Source organism: Ambystoma mexicanum, chromosome 12 (assembly GCF_040938575.1).
Source record: "Ambystoma mexicanum isolate Mex_15411 chromosome 12, UKY_AmexF1_1, whole genome shotgun sequence".
NCBI classification, from domain to species: Eukaryota; Metazoa; Chordata; class Amphibia; order Caudata; family Ambystomatidae; genus Ambystoma; species Ambystoma mexicanum.
Window position 1 is genome coordinate 935,751,621 of NC_090936.1, and position 20,815 is coordinate 935,772,435.

Here is a 20,815-nt window from a genome sequence, read left to right on the forward strand (position 1 = left end):
GTGAGTAAAGGAAGAATACCTCTGAGGAGGTGCAGTTGGTAGTGGAAGCGAGGTCTATGATGTGAAGAGAGAAGGAGAGAGTGGAGTCGAAGATGACACCAAGGTTTTTTGCCTCACAGGAAGGCGCAGGAAGAGGGCCCCAGGAGGGCGGCCAGAGTGAAAGAGGGAAAGCAAGAGCAGGGGTCCAAATGTGAAGGATCTCAGTCTTAGTTGTATGAAGGCAGAGATTGTTGGAGGTGCACCTCTCCTGACTCACGAATAGACAGTCAGTAATGAGCGACAGAGGAGAGGTGGCTGAGGGGAGCCTAAAGGAGAGCTTAGTATCATCCACATAACACTGAAAGTTAGAGGAGAAGGTAGAGATGAGGTGGGCCAAAGAAGTCAAGTAGATGTTGAAAAGCCAGGGTCAGATGTTAGAGCCCTGGGGAACACCAACACGTGGAGAGAGAGGTGGTGGAGAGAAAGGACCCAAGTTGGACCTGGAAGGGTCGGTCCAGAAGGAAGGAGGTCAGCCAAGCCAGGGACTGATCCATGAGGCCCAGGTTCTGACCGATATGATTGTCCACGATGGCATGATTGACCATGTCACAAGCAGAGGAAAGGAGGATGAGGACAGAAGGAAGGCTAGTGTGAAGATTATTGAGCAGATCTTCACGGGTGTTCAGGAGAGCAGTTTCCATGCCTCTGGCTGCTCTAAAGCCAGACTGATGGTCATGGAGTCAACCAACAGATTCAGTGTGGAGAGTAAGCTGGGAGATGGACAGCTTTTCCAGGAGTTTGCCCAGGAAAGGAGTGATAGAGATCGGGCGATAGTTTGCCAGACAGGAAGGATCAGCAGAAGTTTTTTTAGGAGGGCTTGCAGAAGGGAGTGCTTTAGCAGGAGGGAAAGTTCCAGTGGCAAAGGAGTGATTGCAGAATTCAGCCAAGGCTGGAGCAAGGGTGTCGATGGGGTACTGGATAGTGCTGGATGAGCAGGGAGAACCTGCTTTCATGAGACTTTCATAGATCGGATTTGTCTAGAAACATTGTCCGGGCTGAACAGGAGAAAGGAGGAGAAAGGAGGAGGAGAGATGCCTCAGACGGGCTAGTAGTGGTAGAGGAGTAGTAAGAAGAGGTAGACGAAGAGAGGGTGGACAGGATGCCATAAGTTTTAGTAGTGAAATGAGAGGCCAAGGCCATGCAAAGGGCCTTGGAGGGAACGGGAGAGGTATCGACTGCAGCCGGATTGGCCAGCTTCTATAACCGTCTCTACATCATCAAATACTGGACAGCATCTCACTTCCTCATGCTGAACTCCACTAAACTGAATTACTTAACTTTCTATACAAACATGCTATCTCTTCCTCTCCCCCTCTTCTATTCTCCTCTCCTGACAACCTTCCCTTCTCTGCTTCTCCTCTCACCTTGGTGTCATCCTCGACCCATCTCACAACTTCTCGCTCTTCATCTCCAAATCTGCAACTGTGGCCAGACTTTGTCTCCACAACATCAGAAAAATAAGACATCTTCTCCCCTTCTACACGGCTAAGCATTCATCTCCTCTTTACTGTTATGGATCTGACTACTGCACTTGTCTTCTTTGCACTCTACTCAACTATGATTTTGCACCTCTCGACAAAGTCCTCAATTTTGCTGTCCATACTCTCTCAACCTTCCCTGCTTCACCTCCACCTCCCCAGACTGTCTTCAGTTAGATTGGTTATCTATTAGATAGGCGGCAAAGTATAAACTCATTCACATCATCTTCAAAACTATAAATGGACTTGCCCCTCTACCTATCGGCCCATCTCACTCCCTGCTCTCCCCCTCGCTCCCTACGATCATCCTCGGCTAACCTTCATGCCACCTCTCATGCCCCTTGCGCTCCCTCTCATTTCTGCTCTCTAGGTCACCTAGCTTCCGTTCCTTGAAATTATTTTCTTCTCTCTCTCTCTCTGCACTCGACTCCATCACTATTTAAATCCACTATTTACATCCATTCTCCTTGCTCTCTGTCTTTCTGAAGAAAAGCATAGCATAGCATAGCATAGCATAGCATTCTACGCCTCCACATCTCCCTGTTCTCCTCTCCCCTTACCTCTCTATGACAAGCCCACAGCACTTATCCCTCTCCCCATCATCCTAAACTTAGCACTTCCACCAGTATCCTGTTCCTATAGCATGCTCTAGCGTCCTCATCCCTGGTTCATGTTCCTACCTCACCTGCATCAGATGGCCTTGTATCCACATTCTCTCACCCACTGTCACAGACACTAGTACCCCGCTCAGTAAAATGATTGTAAATAATTTTGCAAGCATTTTTATGCTACAATTGCATTGCTCTCCCTGTAATTTCCATACGTAAATAAATACATATTCCTAACCGGTTTTGTGATGCTCTGTGATAGCCATGCCAATAGGAATCATGAATGACATAGAGAAAGTGGTACAACTTTTTGGACCCAAAGAAAAGAAAAGTTCAAAGTTATTGGTGGTTCGTGAGCACTTCGAGGATTGTCTTGACCAGCAGCAGGCCGGCATCATTTAAGATTCTAGTTTTATGTATCAGTATGGTGTGTCTGTGTACAATACGGGATAAGTGCTGACTGCATGCTAATTTCACTAGAGCTGCAGTTGTACCGATGCCGATGATATAAATGTTTTTCTTTTCACTATATTAGTTATTTTTCTATATAGAGAGTGCATTGCATTCTTGTGGACTGCTAGTTACGGCGGTTTTAATTATTTAATTTGTTTTCTTGCATCCTTGAAGGTACCGAGCCTCACTGGTTTTCAGGTTTGTGTGTTTACTTTCTAAAATTATTTTGGAAGTATAATTTTTATATATCCTCTTTTCCTCGTCCCATTTAGACTGGGTGGGTGAATCCTTTCTCACTTTCTATTACTGGCGGGCCTATCCTCATCCAGGGCAGGGTGTCATTCACGGGGCTCAATTCCGGCATTAGAGGGTTTGCTTTCTGTGGCTTCTCTATTCCTGGGTAAGCCTTGACTGCATAGTAAATTCACTAATGCTGCAGTTGTACCTCTGCTCATAATACAAATATTCTTTGATTAGTCACATTCTCAATTCTTTGTAAGCAGAGGGTTCCTGGCCTCCTTTTGGACAGTTTTCATGTTTTCATGTTATTTGTTTCCTTGTATCTAGAAAGTAGATTTGTGCTGTGTTTATTTTGTTTTATTTTCCTAAATGGTTTTGGCTGTTTAATTGTTTTATCCTGTTTTCCCCTCCACTCTTGATTTGGGTAGGTGAGTCATTGCTCATGCCATATCACTCACTGGTGTCTCCTTTTCCTCAACGGCAGGGAAGGGGGCTGATCTGAGCAAGTCTGTTATGTTTCTGCGCAGTGGTTGTAATTTTGGAATTCCAATGAGGCGTTCCAGCCTGGTCCGTCCCTTGCAAGGGAATTCTGCTTTCATAACAACTAAATTATGGTACCTTGACATTAACAATCATATAGCCTGGCCCCACGGTAAAGCTAGCCCTTGAGATATCTTACATATGTTTTGCCCACATTTTTCACCTGGCAGAATCTTCCATTACTGCTTTAAGGAAGGAGAACCTTTACAACCATATTTCTCTAAACAAAGTACACATCTATCTGCACTTTTCTATGTCTCCCCTCCAATGTCTAAAATGCTGCCAAATACACATAATGTCCATGACTTTATACTTGAGACTTCTCTATACATATTCTGTATCCCCGAATCATGGGTGAGCGATTCTTGAAGCCGCACCATTCTTTGGACTTGATTCCCCTGTGTTACAGGCGGAGAGTTGCTACCATTATCCATAACAATATTTCTTCGCGGCTGGTTAAACTATCACTCTTGAAGTCCTCAGAAGTTATCCAAATTGTAGGTTATTTTTTGTACCAAGGCTCTTCTTAAAAATTCTTCTTATTTTTAGATAACCGAACTCATGAACTAGAAGTTCTTATCATTCTGCTTCTCCGCAAATTCCCCAATCATTTGATTGTGATTGACGTTAATCTTTGTTCTGATGCGCCAAACAACCTAGCAGGAAGAAACAGTTCTTGGAAACCAAGCGTCTGTGGGTTTACTCACTATGATAACTCAGTCAAAACACTGTTATGGCCATGCTCTTGATCAAATATGCTGCTCTTCCGAGCATGGTTTCTCCGATCTAACCACTCCAGTCGCAAGGGTATATCCACTAGTTGCGTGAGCATTCTTGGTCAAAGGTACTGCTGGATAACCCTGAGTTCCTGACTACTTGTTCCCCTACATCCCCCTTTCTGTAATGCTTGTGGGGGAATTTATTCAGAACAGAAAGTCATGACCCCAGTGTACCTGGTGGGCGCTGTATGCAGGGCTAGTGTAGTTGCTCCCTTAGAGAACTAAGCCAACGTGTTTTAGGATCCACAGTGTATCTTTTTGGTAGAGATAGACACAGCTGGGGCAAGCTTTTCTGTTGATTCCTCTACTGTCCCTCGTTCCCCTTTATATTTGGTCCTCTGCTGTTCCTCGTTCCCCTATATATTTGGTCTTAGCAGTGCCTAGATTTTCTGGAGAATGTTATGCTCCCTGATATGCTCAGGTCAGTGCAGAGGACCCCTTGCCTACATAGTTTCACTTGGGTTTCTTCAGAGGTACCTCCAGAAATGGGCTACAGGCAGTAATTCTAATGGGGAACTGATCGTAGTTGCTCTTTGAGATACGAAATTGAGCTTGGTGTGTGTGTGTGTGGACAAAAATGCATGACAGGGTAGCTATCGCAAAAGATATATTCCCTTAATGACTACAACCCAGCAGAGAAACTGTCACAGTTTAGACAAACTTTATAAAAGGATACAGTCATGTAAAGGATACAGTCAGCATCCACTCTCGGGAAGCCCTTCTGCTTTGGGGTAGCTTGAACGTGCAGCGAACCAGATTCTTCCGGGACACCTTGCGCGTGATGCTAAACAAGACTCCCCCCCCAAGAGCATAGCCTGTAGGAATTTAATTATAACTAACAGGCCAGGGGCTTGAGCGAAAAGGCAGGAGCACCGACAACAGAGCTAAGGGAGCAAACAAAAACAATGATTCAATAGAATAACTAAGGTTACCCAAAATGCAGCGACCAGCCACCCACAATTACCCTCTCTTACCTGCTTAGCCAGAAAGAAATCCCACAACCTTATGTGAGTCCAAACACACGACGGAAACCAGGTGATGCAGGAAGAAGGTCCCAGTTGGTAGAAGTTAGTGCAGAGGTTCACCTAACCTGAACGGCACGAGGGCGCCGCTAGTGTCCAAAAAGCAATCCCTGGTTCATTTCAGCAAAGCGTCCCTGAAGTGATGGTAAGCAATCCAGGTAGTGACCAGTAGAATCAGGAAAGCGTCCATATAGTCACGTTGATGCGTAGAGTGATGTGTTTTGTGGCAAAATGAAAAGTACCATTAAACAATCCAGAATGCGTAGAATATTGGAGGAGAATTAGGAAGTCCGTGGAGATAGCAGCCAGAGATAAACAAAGCTTAATTGGAAGTTCAGTGATGAGGAAGCAAATCCGAAAGCGTCACAACAAACAGGAGCAGGAGAGAGCAATCTGTATACAAAGCCAGGGGTTCGATTACCAAAGGGAAACAGTCGAGGGTTTTGGCGCCAGAAATGGTAAGGGAGGAGACGTATGGAATAGTCCTTAAAGCAAGAGCCGGGTCCAGGAGATTCAGAAAACAGGATAACGAGAATCGGGCACTTCAACTAACTGCTTAGTTTTAGGAGCACCCGTTGCATGGACAATCTGAGTTAAGTACGAGTATCTTTCCCAGGACGTGAGACACGTTGTCGGCGTGTCATGTGATCGCAAAAAGGGGAAATGCTGGGAAATGTAGTGCGGCGTGTCCCGCGGCTTGGAAATAGTCGCCAAGGCAACTTCCACATGGAAACGGATGACCCTAGTCGTCCGTGTGCAGGAACGCGGGGCATGACAGTACCCCTTCGTAAAGAGCGACTACCCCTGTGGGCACGCAATCTTTCCAAAAAGAAAGCACGCAAAAGCCGGGGTGCATGCACATTTGAGGCCGGTTCCCAAGTTCTATCTTCGGGGCCGTAACCTTTCCAATCAATCAGGTAAGATCGCACTCCGTGACGCAGACGAGTGTCCAGTATAGCATGCACTTCGTATTCGTCTTCCCCCTGCACATCGATGGGAGCGGGAGCAACAGAAAGCCGGGTACCAGGTACAAAGGGGCGGAGGAGGGAAACATGGAAAACAGGGTGAATCCGCCAATGAGATGGAATGTCCAAACGGATTGCAACAGGATTGAGACAATGCAGTACCTTATAAGGACCTACATAGCGAGGCAAAAGCTTTCGTTTATCCCGAATGTTGAGATGCTTGGTCGAGAGCCAGGCACGATCACCCGGTGCATAAGAGGGGGCAGGTGAACGATGCCTATCCGCTTGTTTTTTTGTCCGGGACTGCGCAGCCAGTAGATGAGACATAATCGAATCGCGTATAGCAACCAATGTGTCTCTTGTAGATTTTACAGCAGGGATCTGGTCCAATGAAGGTAGGACATGCGGAAGAATCCTTGGGTGTAGACCATACAAAGCGTAAAACGGGGAACAACCTGTTGAAGAGTGCCGAGAGTTATTATAAGCAAATTCTGCGGTTCCCAGAACGGATAACCAGTCGGTCTGATGTTGCAAGCACAGACAACGAAGGTACTGCTCCATGGTGCCATTGGTGCGCTCGGTTTGTCCGTCCGTTTGAGGGTGGTAGGATGATGAAAGCCGTGCATCTATGCCCAAGGAATGGGTAAGGGCTCTCCAGAACCGCGAGGTAAACTGGGTGCCCCGATCGGAAACCATGATTGTAGGAAGACCGAAGAAACGCACCACATGATCGAAGAATAGTTTAGCCAACAATGGAGCAGTAGGTAGACCAGAACATGGTATAAACCATGCCATCTTTGTGAAAACATCCACCACTACGAGTACAGTTAACATCCCCCTGACCAAGGGGAGTTCCACCACGAAATCAAGAGTAACCGTATGCCACGGATGTGGTGGGAGAGGCATCTTCATCAATAGACCGAAAGGTTTCCCAGGTTGTCTCTTGCATTGAATACACACCGCACACTTGGATACGTATGAATCAGAATCTTTCTTCATGCCCGGCCACCAGCACCATCGGTGTAACAGGTCATAGGTTCTAAGCTGACCCGGGTGCGCAGCCAACGGGGTATCATGTGCCCATTCCAAGGCCTTCCGTCTGGTTTGGTCATCAGGTAAATACAAAAGCCCATGAACATAGGGAAGACCCGTAACGATTCGGGCATCCAAAGTATAGAGAAAAGAAGCATGATCTTTGGTCCACTGTCGTACTCGGTCAAGGAATGAGGCGGAGACCGAACAGACACATACCACAGAACCCGAGGGCAATATAGGTGACACCGAGTCCTGGGTGTTAAAATCGGTACCGACACGGGATAGGGCATCCGCCTTCCCATGTAGAAGGCCAGGGCGATATGTAACCGTGAAATCGAATAGTGTGAAGAACAAATGCCAACATATTTGGCGGGCATTAGTACATTTTGCATGTGAAAGAGCTTGGAGGTTCCGATGGTCAGAGTACACCGTTATGGTGTGTCGAGCACCCAGGAGATGGTGCCTCCACTCCTTGAAAGCCGCTCGAATTGCCAGAAACTCTCTCTCCATAACGGTATAGTTGCGTTCAGCCGGGGACAGTTTTCGGGAGAAATAGGCCACCGGGTGAAACTGCTGTGTAACAGGGCAGGTCTGAGACAGGATGGCCCCCACCGCTACTGCGGAGGCATCAGCCTCCACTATAAAAGGGAGAGAGGAGTTTGGGTGTTGTAGAACAGGAGCTGTGGTGAAGGCCTTTTTTAATGCCTCAAAGGCCGACTGGGCTTCATTGTCCCAAACAAAGGGGACTTTAGGACTAGTGAGACGAGTAAGAGGTGCCACTATTTCAGAGAAGGAGGCAATAAAGCGTCTGTAAAAAATTTGAAAAACCCAGAAAAGACTGGAGCGCTTTTACAGAGTCCAGAACCGGCCAGTCCATCACAGCTTTGACTTTGGAAGTGCACATGAGCACCCCTTTTGCTGATATTTGGAACCCCAAGAACTCAACTGAGGCGGCGTGGAACACACACTTCTCTAGCTTAGCATAGAGGGAGTGAGTACGTAAACGCCGCAGCACGGAGCAGACATGCTGGATGTGTTGAGTGAGTGATTCCGAGAATATCAGGATGTCGTCTAAGTAGATCACTACATAACAATCCAGCATGTCTCCAAAGATGTCGTTAACGAAGTGCTGAAAAGTAGCGGGGGCGTTACAAAGCCCAAAGGGCATGACACAGTATTCGTAGAGCCCAAACTTCGTCTTAAAAGCGGTTTTCCATTCATCACCGCTTCGCATTCTAACCAAATTATATGCCCCTCTGAGATCTAATTTGGTATAAATGGTGGAAGATGTCATCTTGTCAAGTAGTTCCGTTATGAGGGGTAGCGGGTACTGGTTTTTTATTGTTATCTTGTTCAAGGCCCTATAATCTACGCAAGGGCGCAGGTCCCCCTCCTTTTTTGGCACAAAAAATATGGGAGAGGCAGCAGGGGACCGGGAAGGTCGAATATGTCCCAGACGCAATGCTTTATCCACATACTCCTTTAGATGTTCCTCTTCTTGGACGGTTAAGGAGTAGACACGACCATGAGGCACCACTGCCCCAGGCACTAAGTCGATGGGGCAGTCGTAACAACGGTGTGGAGGGAGTTTCTCTGATAGTCCCTTGTCAAAGACATCAGAAAAGTCCTTGTATACCGTCGGCAGTTCGGACGTTAGATCTCTCCGCGTGGCATTAATGGAGGGGACATTAGCCACCAAAGCCAAACAAGGAGAAACAGACGTCGTATCTGGGTTTTGAAGACAATGTTGGGTACAAAACACAGAAGAAAAATGCACCGTCTGTTGGATCCAGTCGATTTCAGGGTTGTGAGTCCGAAGCCAGGGGAGACCAAGAATGATCCCAAACTGAGGGGCCGAAATAAGGTCAAACACTATATTTTCAGTGTGGCCTTCTGTGGTGGACATGCAAAGCGGGGTTGTCTGTTCCGTTACCCATCCAGATACCAGACGAGAACCGTCTACAGCATGCACCTCCTCAGGTCTAACCTCAGGAACTACCATTAAACCATGGCACCGAGCCAACTGTATATCCATAAAGTTACCGTTAGCCCCCGAATCAATCATGACTGGATTGGTGAAGGGCTCCACACCAGGGATCACAAAATACATAGCCAGGTAGATGTGTGAGGAGGGGGAACGTTGTTCCGAGCCATCCGTTTGGTGACTCATCCTTAGGGCTCGGCTTAAGGACGAGTCTTGGCGTTTCCCGCCGTCTTGACAGGTCGCCTAGGGCATACACGGATGTAGTGGCCTGACTGGCCACAATAGAAACATAGATTGTTAACCATACGCCGTTCCCGTTCGGCTTTGGTTAATGGACCTCTGACAGCTCCTATTTGCATCGGTTCGACCTCTCCTGGAGAGGCAGAAGAGGAGGTTTCTGACTTGGCTGGAAGACGAAGATCAGGGATACGTCGTTCGCCACGTCTCTGTCGTAGCCTAGCATCGACCTGTAAAACCAAGTCTACCAGTTCCGGAAAACTGGACGGTAGAGCCGGTACCACTGATAGAGCGTCTTTTAACTCTTCCGAAAGTCCCTTATAGAAGACGGCTGCTTTCTTCTGTTCGGGCCATGTAGTTTCCGCTGCTAACTGATTAAAGCGGGCAAGGTAGGATAAAAGGTCCGTTTTGCCCTGGCTGATAGCAAGGAACTCGAGGTCGGAAGTTTGTGCCTTGTAACGCATGTCGAATACTCTATTCATGGATTGAATAAGGGTATCTAAATCATACAAGGCTGAGTCGTTGGCTTCGAGTAACGGGTTAGCCCAAGCCGCTGCTGTTCCTCCCAAATGGGAAAGAAGGAACGCTGCTTTAGTAACAGCATAAGGAAATGCCAGTGGCCGACACAGAAAATGCAGACGGCACTGATTTATGAAGGTCCGATATGTTTTTGGATCTCCAAAAAAGCGTTCCGGAGGGGCCAAGGGGAAAGGCCCAGGAAGTACAATGGGGGCTGAAGCAGGAGGTTGAACTTGGGGTGTAGGAGGAGCTGCCGCTGCAACAGCATCATCAAACTCCTCATCGGGTGGTAGTGGCTGCACGAAACTCTGTAGTACATCCATGCGCTGATGGAGGGTCGCATGTGCTGATGCCATGTCGGTACGCAACGCCGCAAAGGCTTGCATCAAAGTAGCCATTTGATCAGCTCTGGTGTCCATGACCGACAGGCTAAATTAGAATAGGCTCCTAAATCTGTCACAGTTTAGACAAACTTTATAAAAGGATACAGACGTGTAAAGGATACAGTCAGCATCCACTCTCGGGAAGCCCTTCTGCTCTGGGGTAGCTTGAACGTGCAGCGAACCAGATTCTTCCGGGACACCTTGCGCGTGATGCTAAACAAGACTCCCCCCCAAGAGCATAGCCTGTAGGAATTTAATTATAACTAACAGGCCAGGGGCTTGAGCGAAAAGGCAGGAGCAGCAACAACAGAGCTAAGGGAGCAAACAAAAACAATGATTCAATAGAATAACTAAGGTTACCCAAAATGCAGCGACCAGCCACCCACAATTACCCTCTCTTACCTGCTTAGCCAGAAAGAAATCCCACAACCTTATGTGAGTCCAAACACACCACGGAAACCAGGTGATGCAGGAAGAAGGTCCCAGTTGGTAGAAGTTAGTGCAGAGATTCACCTAACCCGAACGGCACGAGGGCGCCGCTAGTGTCCAAAAAGCAATCCCTGGTTCATTTCAGCAAAGTGTCCCTGAAGTGATGGTAAGCAATCCAGATAGTGACCAGTAGAATCAGGAAAGCGTCCATATAGTCACGTTGATGCGTAGAGTGATGTGTTTTGTGGCAAAATGAAAAGTACCATTAAACAATCCAGAATGCGTAGAATATTGGAGGAGAATTAGGAAGTCCGTGGAGATAGCAGCCAGAGATAAACAAAGCTTAATTGGAAGTTCAGTGATGAGGAAGCAAATCCGAAAGCGTCACAACAAACAGGAGCAGGAGAGAGCAATCCGTATACAAAGCCAGGGGTTCGATTACCAAAGGGAAACAGTCGAGGGTTTTGGCGCCAGAAATGGTAAGGGAGGAGACGTATGGAATACTCCTTAAAGCAAGAGTCAAGGGTCAAGGAGATTCAGAAAACAGGATAACGAGAATCGGGCACTTCAACTAACTGCTTAGTTTTAGGAGCACCCGTTGCATGGACAATCTGAGTCAAGTACGAGTATCTTTCCCAGGACGTGAGACGCGTTGTCGGCGTGTCATGTGATCGCAAAAAGGGGAAATGCTGGGAAATGTAGTGCGGCGTGTCCCGCGGCTTGGAAATAGTCGCCAAGGCAACTTCCACATGGAAACGGATGACCCTAGTCGTCCGTGTGCAGGAACGCGGGGCATGACAGAAACTGACTAGTATGAAGCCATCCCATTTTAGAGGTTCTCTGAGAGCTGTGCCCATTGCTTTACATAGAAACACGTGTATACTGGTCTCTTTGCAGAAGGATAACCTTTATTGACAGCTGGGGTAGGGGTTGCAGTCAATCAGGCTCTGAGGATCGCAGTCTGAAACCTGTAATCTCAGCCCACATTCCATGGAACCCGCAGGATGCCTCCCCTGCCATGGGCCGCCATCTTCCACCCGCCCTCCCTTATCTTTTCTTATATGAAAAAAACAACCCCAAACCCACCTATCTGATTGTTGTGGCAGGCATGCTCATAGAAGAAGGGCTCTGTATGGAGCCTGGCTTTTATAAACATGGTGGCCATTTTGGTTAAGTGTTTTCATTCATTCAAAGGGATTGTACACGGCGTCCTGTTGTATGAATGAAACTACTTTTTTTTAGCACCCCAGTTTACCATTTCGGTAACCCAGGGTGCTAATAGCATTAACCTCCTGCTCAATGGACTGGAATGGGGGTAACAGCCCAGTGCCCACGTTATAGGCCTTCACTTTCCTCTTGCCCATTACTTTGGCTGTCAGTTCATTACCCCCTTGAACAGGGTGTTAATGCTATGGAATAATTAGAAAAGAAAATTATCCCAGATTATAACAGGACTATAGAAGTATGAAGCCAAATATTTTTCAATATGTCTTGAGATCCCAATCCAGGCTTCCCTTAGCTTACCGGGGAGGAAACCCCTTCCATTTCCTCAAACAGAGAGACAAAACACTAAGTCCACAGCAGTTTACTGGAAGGAAACCATGCAGAGAATATAAAGAGTGGCTTTCTGTGATATAGATTAGACAGTTATTTATTTATATTCATAACAAATCATTATCATTGGGCCTCATTACGAGTCAGCTGGTCCGGAAAGAACGGTGGTGGTAAATCCGCGACCACCGTTCTTTCCGGACCGGCTGATTAAGAGTCCTGCAGGCGGGAGGTGTCACTCCCGCCTGGTCTGACCTGGCGGGTTTAACACCACCCGCCTGCAGGCGACATGGAAACACCGGCACCATTACAGCATGGTGCCGGTGTTTCCACTTCCCCATTCCCATGGAGTCCTATGGGACTCCATGGGAATGGGGATTAACAGAATTCCACCTCCGGAATTACCGGGTCACTGGGGTTGTAATGCCCTGGTGATTCCGGCAATCACGGAGGTGGAATGGTAATACGAATCTGGCGGTAACCTGCTGGAATTTCTCGCACGGTTACCGCCGGACTCGTAATGAGGCCCATTATTGTTGTTTTAAAGACTGATCAGCACATACTTTCGGCTCAGTTTTAGTAAACAACATCTTAGTTTATAGGATTTGATTATTGTTCTCAGAAGTATTTCTGTAGATAGATCCATACGGAGAGCGGTCAGTACATAACTAAAAAGGCACTCATCCCTCACAAAATCTCCACACACTGTACAACATTGAAAATACTCTCGACATTGGACCTGGAAGAAACCCTGACCACCCTCAAAGCCACATTGTATACAGATTACATCCTCCCAGCATCCATCCTCAAGACCCTCCCCAAAGAAGCTCTCTTTCCCTACCTGGTGATCATGAACAGCTCCCTAACTCAAGGCACCTTCCCATCAACCCTAAAAACAGGACAAATCCTCCCTCTACTAAAGAAAAGCACTCTGGACCCCACCAACCTAGGTAACTATTGCCCCATCACTCATCTTCCCTTCCTAGGTAACATCATTGAGAAAGAGGTAGCTGCACAACTGCAGCAAAACAGCAACACCAACAATCTCCTCCAGAAATACGAATCCGGGTTCAGACAAATATGCAGCACAGAGACAGAAACCACACAGGTGGTTGACGATGCCCTAAACATCCTTGATGATGGCCACACATTCATCCTGGTTCTACTTGACCTCTCGGATGCTTTTGACACAGTAGACCACCAGGTGCTTACAGACACCCTACATTGGCACATGGGGATCAGCAACCTTGTCCTACACTGGTTCAAGTCCTAACTTGCCAACCACCAGCAATTTGTTAAGATGGACCCCTCTAGATTGCCAATGCTAGCTGTTACCTGTGGCGTCCCGAAGGGTTCCATCCTCTCCACAGTGAACTTCAATCTATACATGGAGCTGCTGGGAGTCTTCCCAGCCACACACAACATCCACATCCACCAATATGCTGATGACACACAGCTATACCTCAATATTCACTCCATTAAGGACATCCATAGGCTCCAAACCTGACTTTGCTGATCCTGTCATGGATGTCCAGTGCATACTTGAAGCTCAACCCCTCCAAGACCAAATTCCTACTCCTCACCAAGAACTGTGAACACCCAAACATTCAGATCTGGCCATCAACCATGAACTCTGAGGGATTCACACCAGAGCTCACCTCTGGTGCCAAATCCCTCGTGTTTCACATTGACAAACACCTCTTTTTCAAGACACACATAGCTAAGAAAACTCATACAGCTTGGTATCAACTCAACTCTCCCTCCTGCGCAATGTCAAGCCCTTCTTCCCTCTGGACAGCTTCAGATCCACCATTCAAGCACTGGCCCTATCCCACCTGGATGGGACAATGCACTCCTCGAAGGCCTCCCATTGTCCTCCTTTGTGCCCCTGAGAAGTGTCTTACATGTGGCTGCACGCCTCATCAAGGGTCTATGCAGATACAACCACCTCAACCTGACCCTCATCAACCTTAAGTGGCTCCCACTGCATGCACAAATCATGTTCAGGTCTTGCTGTATCATCTATAAGGTAGTCACCCTCAAGTCACCGTGCTACCTTGTGGAGAAACTCAGCATCTCTGGTGGACAGCACAACACCAGAAGCCAGGAAACGTGCAGACTTGAAATCCACTGCTGCAAAAATGAAAAGACTAGAAAACAATCCTTCTCTGCCTACACCCCAAGATTATGGAACCTCCTCCTTGTCAGCATCAGACTTGCCCCACCCTCCTACAATTCAGAAAATAACTCAAGACCCACCTCTTCAAGGAGTCTCTCCTCCTTAACACCTAGGCCATCATGCTGCCCCTTGCACCATGTGACTCGCTAGACACAGCCCGCCCTCACCGTCCTGCCACCCGGTACAGCCGTACCCCTCTTCTGTGCCCCTCTGTATCCTACCCCCACTGTATATCTTTCTGTTGTTACCTATGAAAATCGCACCGTTATGCATCTGTGCTGTTGTATACCTCTGTAAAGCACTCAGTTACATATCTGTATCGTTCTATACCTCTGTAAAGCACCTTGTTGCTTCTCAAAGCTAGGTCTGTGCTCAATAAATACAATAATAATACTAATAATGATAATACTACTACTACTACTACTACTAATAATAATAATAATAATAATAATAATAATAATAATAATAATAATACTTTTTGCATTTCCTCTCCCTATATTCATGTGTCCATAAATATCTTGTTAGCAGGCATGCTCACCACTCCAAAAATCATCTGGGTCTGTGTTGGGAACACTGCTGTTAGCCACATGTACAGTAGTTAATGGGAGCCATATTGTTTTAAGTTATGATACTTCCATGTGGCCCATTGAGTTATTTCTCAAACTATAAAGTAGGCATTTTTACAGTACTCAAACTAATAGATATGGCACACTAGCACAGCTGCTACACATTACAAGGGCAGTATGACCGATATATACTAGCAATTATAGCCTTTATGTTTGATGCACACTTAATGTAAACAAAGCATAGAAATGTGCAAAGGGGACACAAGTAAAAATGAGGCCATGCAACACATCTAAGTCCAGTTCCAGAAACCAGGAATGTAGCAAGAAAATGTACAATTACCCCCAGAAGAAAAATAGTCGTTAAACAAAAAGGTTGTGTGGGGTTTAATCACAGCCCCAACACATAAAACTGAAAGGACGGGTTAGGCATTACTGTGAAATACATTGTTTTTATGGTTAGGCCCACTGGTGAATGAAAAGCCTGCCTTAAAACTCCTAAATGTACATAGCAAATATAAATGCAGGTATTTCTGCAGTTGACACAAGGAACATTGTAACGTGGAAAAGGCACCTCACTGTGTTGGCTGAGAGATAAACAGCAGCATTTTTCATTGAAACTGTCACACATCAAATAATGTGTACACTGGCAATAAGGAGAGACTGGGCCTCACATGTGAAAGTTATAGCCAGGTAATAACTTTCATTTAAAATGAATAAGGCCCACCTTCCAACACAGAAACTGATATTGTGGTAAATGGAAATGCACATTGTGAGTGACTAAAATCAACTGTAGCCGGCCTTTTCTTTTTAAAATGCCCCATTGAAAAACTAATACTGTGTGCAAAGAAAAATAAATCCACTGATTCAAAAGCACATTGAACCATGATAGTAAAATACATGGTTATTTCAAGGAATAAAGGATGCATAGGAACAAAAACGAATGTGACCACTGAGGAGGCTTTTTTCGTTTAGGTCCACCATGTACATTTCTCCTAAGTTCAGGAAAAGACAACACTGTAAGTTTTGATTCTGGATGTGAGTCAGTTGCCAGGAAAAATGTTTAGATGTTGATTATAGGACTTTACACGGGCCTGGTCTGTGGCGGGAGCAATGAAATGACCATTAGCCCTGGACAGAGGAGTGCTAATGGATTAATTGCAGACTATAATAGGGCCTCAGTACAAGTCTAGCGGACCCAAAATAAGGGTGACCTGCCGGGAGCACCGGCCCCTGCAGGCATGGTTTTCACAGAAGCACCGGCACTATTAGACAGAACTTGTAATATCCTGGTGGCACTGGAAACCCACCATCTACCGGTGGGTTTTCTGGCAACCCTGTAATGAGGCACTATGTCAACATTGCAGCACGCAGACTCTGAACCACGTGGTTTCAAGAAAATGAAACCACGAAATGGGAACTGTGATGTGAAACTAAATATTATATATGTTAATTATGTGACCAGAGACGTACATTGGAAATGTTATTTTATTCAGTAATTGGTGAACAGTTATTCTTACAGACTTGGGACGGATGTCATGTTTAAGCTGATTTCAAGGTGGTGGTATTTAAATAATATGTATTGATGTGTGATTTCAGGAATTTCAGTAACCACCTAAAAAGTGTATCTAGCTGCCCCAAAAAATTTGGAAACTTGACAGTTGGGGAGCTATTGTCTGGTTAAATTAGATCTTTGATTATGAAGTTTTATATTCCCGACAATGTTAGATTCGAAGAAAGGGCAAATAACCATAGTGCGCCCGTGCAATAATGTGCCAAAATCAAAGTAAGCTTCACTGATTCGCTATCAGGAGGGGGATATTAATATTTATATATCATGGCCTTTATTGCAATCAGGGTGGAAAGCTTGTGACGATCTCTGACTGAAGTGGCCAGACCCCGAGCTGTCCATAGAGGAGCCTGGCTGTCCACCCTGAGCACCCCAAAACAGAGGTCCCATGTAAGTAGCACTGATCCATTTGAAAATAAGTGTACAGGGAATCTGCCTGCCTTAATATCGTCCCTTCATAGTGGGTTGGGTGCAAATTGTGTAGACCCTTAGCATATTCAACAGTATATTAATGTAATTAACTTCCAAATACATAGACACGTGAGGGAGCTTGGAAGAGCACAAAATGTTAATCCTCTCTCCTAGTGGGAATAGAGTAATTGGGGTGTCCTGGCCACAACAACGAAATGTGTAATTATCACCATTCCCAAACCTTGCCTTTAAAACAAAAAGGTGTTTGTTCCATTCCCAAACCTTGTCTTTAAAACAAAAAGGTCCTGTCCCCAAAATGAAATTCCAAATTGGTACCATTTCCCAAAACTTGCTTTCAAATAAAATGCATACTTATTCTAAAACAAAGATCCCAACCGAGTCTGGTAACATGAGTATATACGAGTTCCAGAAGCCCACTTACAGCAAAACCCCCCTCCAAATCCCTAATCCATCTATTATACCTTCTGCTGCAAAGGTGGCGAAGGTGAGAACTACCCCTCCATTGGACATGGAGACGAGGGGGGCCTAAAAATACTCCTCCTGCCGATAAGCAAAATGGAAGGCAGAAGGGACTCCTCACCCCTGCCCAATCGAATGGTAGTCAGGCGGCAGACCAGAACAATGATCCCTCTGATCCTGTGTAAGCCTTAGGTATAAGGGTACAAAGTCTATGCTGGGGTATGCATACACTCCATTGGCACAGGGGGGTGGACCCACCCAGGTAAGTATCATTCCACCTCCCAACATGAACTTCTTCCCTAGGTACCCTCAATCAGAATTCCCCAAATGATCCCCTCTGTCACACCAGTTCCAGGACAATAGATCCCTGAATCAGGCAAAACGGAGACTCAGGATGGAAAATTATGGGGGCAATTTCCAGTGCCTGAGCGACTCTTGGAGAAGGGAAAGTTACCCTTTTCAGGAGCAGCAGAGGTATGACTCCAGACCTCCCTATAACCCAGAAAAAGTCTTGCAGCGGGATCGGCCGGTCCGGCAACTGACGGATGATTTGGGGTGCATGCCTAAACCCAACCCTGCTTCCCAGAATTCCCCAACACACAGGTCTGATGCCCTGGGGGGGAAATGATGTGAGGAAATGTCCTACAAGCCACAGGTTCCCAAGGAGGGGGTCCGGGTGGAGGGGAGATGCCAAGCACCAGAGGAAGCTTCCTTCATCACCCAGACAGAACCCCTAAAAACCTCTCAGCCTGAAAGTGACTCTTCAACCCCCGGGATATTAGAACCCTAAGAGAAAAGGGTAAGTAGGAGAGGCCATGCACATGCACTAGGAGAAATGCCGCCAGGCCTAGTACGCTAGTTTTCTGTTAGATCATTCGGAAACTTCAAGGCCTAAGAATGACTACTGTATTCCCTTGTTCCCGTCCTGCCTTGAAGCGCTTTGAAGCCCCCCACATGTGCATATAAGTGCTGTATAAATAAACAATTACAATTACAAAGAAGAACCGGCTTTGTGGAGGAATTTAAGATCATCCCCTTTGAAAGAGAGGAGTCCCTGGAGGATTCAGGTAAGCAAACTTTCTCTTTCAGGAATGGGGGATTCCCTCCCAAAAAAAGTGGGTCCCAAAAGACCCTGAGTTGGACAGGATAAGTATGGAAATCGACCCAGGTCAGGAAACTCTTCAACCCATAAATGCAAGCTTGACAAGGTAGAAATGGAGGTGTGCTTCCCCCAAACAGATTCTGAGAACTGCCTCCAGGTAAAGGGGGACAACAAAGAATCAGGGGAGAAAGAGGATTCCCCAAATCTGCCCATTCTTAATTGTAAAAATGTTCTTACAGATTCCTGCTCTCCGACACAAAAAATCGCCGTAGCTCACACAGTGTCAGAGTTCAATATCAAGAAAATGACAGCTGGGCTGGCAAATAACTCACACTTTCTTTACACCCTGGAGGAGAAGGAAGGCAGATTTTATGCGCCAGTCAAGGTGCAGGGTCAGTGTGAATTATTAGCTCTGGTGGACAATGGATCCCAAGCCACCTGCATGTCCAAAAATGCCTTTGAGCAACTAAACTCAGGACGGGAGGAGGGTCACCAAACTCCCCTCACACCACTTCCCAAACAACTCCAACATTTTGACAGGAATGACATTTCCGTCGAAGGGACTGCGGATCTGGAAAAAAAAATTGGGCGACATTGATTAAAACATCCTGTAATAGTAGGGACTCCAGAGAACATACCTGTTTACTGCGCAACGATCTCCTGAGGAGGCTATCATCTCTGATCGACTGTGTAAACAAGGTCCTCTGGACCCAAACTAACCAGCCAATAAAATTAAAATGATTACCACTTATGTCAACACGAATGGTACAAGCCAGTTAATTGACCAACACTCTGAAAAAGTAGCATTCCTTTTCAAGAATAACCAGGTCCCAGACATCACTGCCATCTATGTAGGAGAACAAACTGGTGATGAGAACCCTTTGCCATTCTTGAAAATCAACCTACCTCTCAGTTTTAAGTGGCATTCCACCCTAGAAGGGAACACTGAAATGTTACACCAGTCCAAAATCTGAAGAAACATTGAGTCCTGTGAACTCAAGATAATGAAGAACCAGATCAAAGTCTGATGGAAATTCAGAGCAAGGATGAGTTGTTTCCCCATTCAGATAAATGAGGGAGAGGATCCTGCACTCACCAGAGTATGCCTGAATAAGCTTCATCAGCGAAGGATTATTTAGGAAATTTCCAAAAGATCAGATCTTTCCCACATTTAAATGGATTGACAAATGGGAAGTAGGTTTGGAAACCCCAAATTCCCAACAACTGCTGCCCAGCAGGTGTATGTAAAACATTTCTGTGGGCAGCAAAAGCATAGGAGATAATTGTTGGGCTGTGAGAGATGCCCCTTCCTCGTATCCCCATGGGCTTTGACAACACCAAAAAAGCATTCCAGTAAGCTCAGTTGCTGCCTTATGTGGTTGAAGTTCAAGTGCGAGAAGAGGTTACCATCCTAGGACAGGTGCGACAATTCACTATTCCCCTCCAAATTAAGTGAGGAAAGAACCACAAACATCAGGACACCTATATAAACTTGAATTCACATCTCTGCCATCAAGGTTGGTCTTCAAATTCAACACCTCTAGTGGATCTAGAAAATAACACCATTCGAATATTGTTGATAACAGTGACCATCAAAGTATCACATTGGGTGGAGACCACTTTATTGGAACGGCGGTTGATGCAGAGAATTGTTCTATAGATTTAGATAATGAAATCATTGGACCAATTCCAAATGACTGTTTCTACACCAGCGACAATATTTCTTCAGAGAAGATCTTTACCAAGCATGGGGGGATTTTCTTGGTTTACACGTCCTGCCCATATGGTATTGAAGAGGTGAACTGTGACACCAGGAGGGATAAGGTATTACTCAGAGTCAAGGACCCCTTCCTCGAATCCCTGGAACCTCCTGTCTGGGTTAACACCATCAAAATAGATATCCCCAAACAACTAGAGGATACTACTGAAATTGCCAAGCCTGAGGTCTTTCCAGGTTTCAAGTAGATGGTCGAAGAAGTTATCAATCTTGCTGATGCCTGTTAGACCGAGGAGCAAAGACAAAAGCTGAAAAAGGTCTTCCTGGAATTCCAGGATATCTTTTCAGTGGCTCATATGATTGTGGACGCACATCTATTCATTCACCCACCATACCCACGGACCCTGAGATGGCTCAAGTATTTGTTAAACAATACTGTTTACCTCTCGCATCCATCAAATCACTCACAGAGATTATTAAGAACTTGGAATAACATGGGATGACTTGTCTGATCCACAGTACCTTCAACAA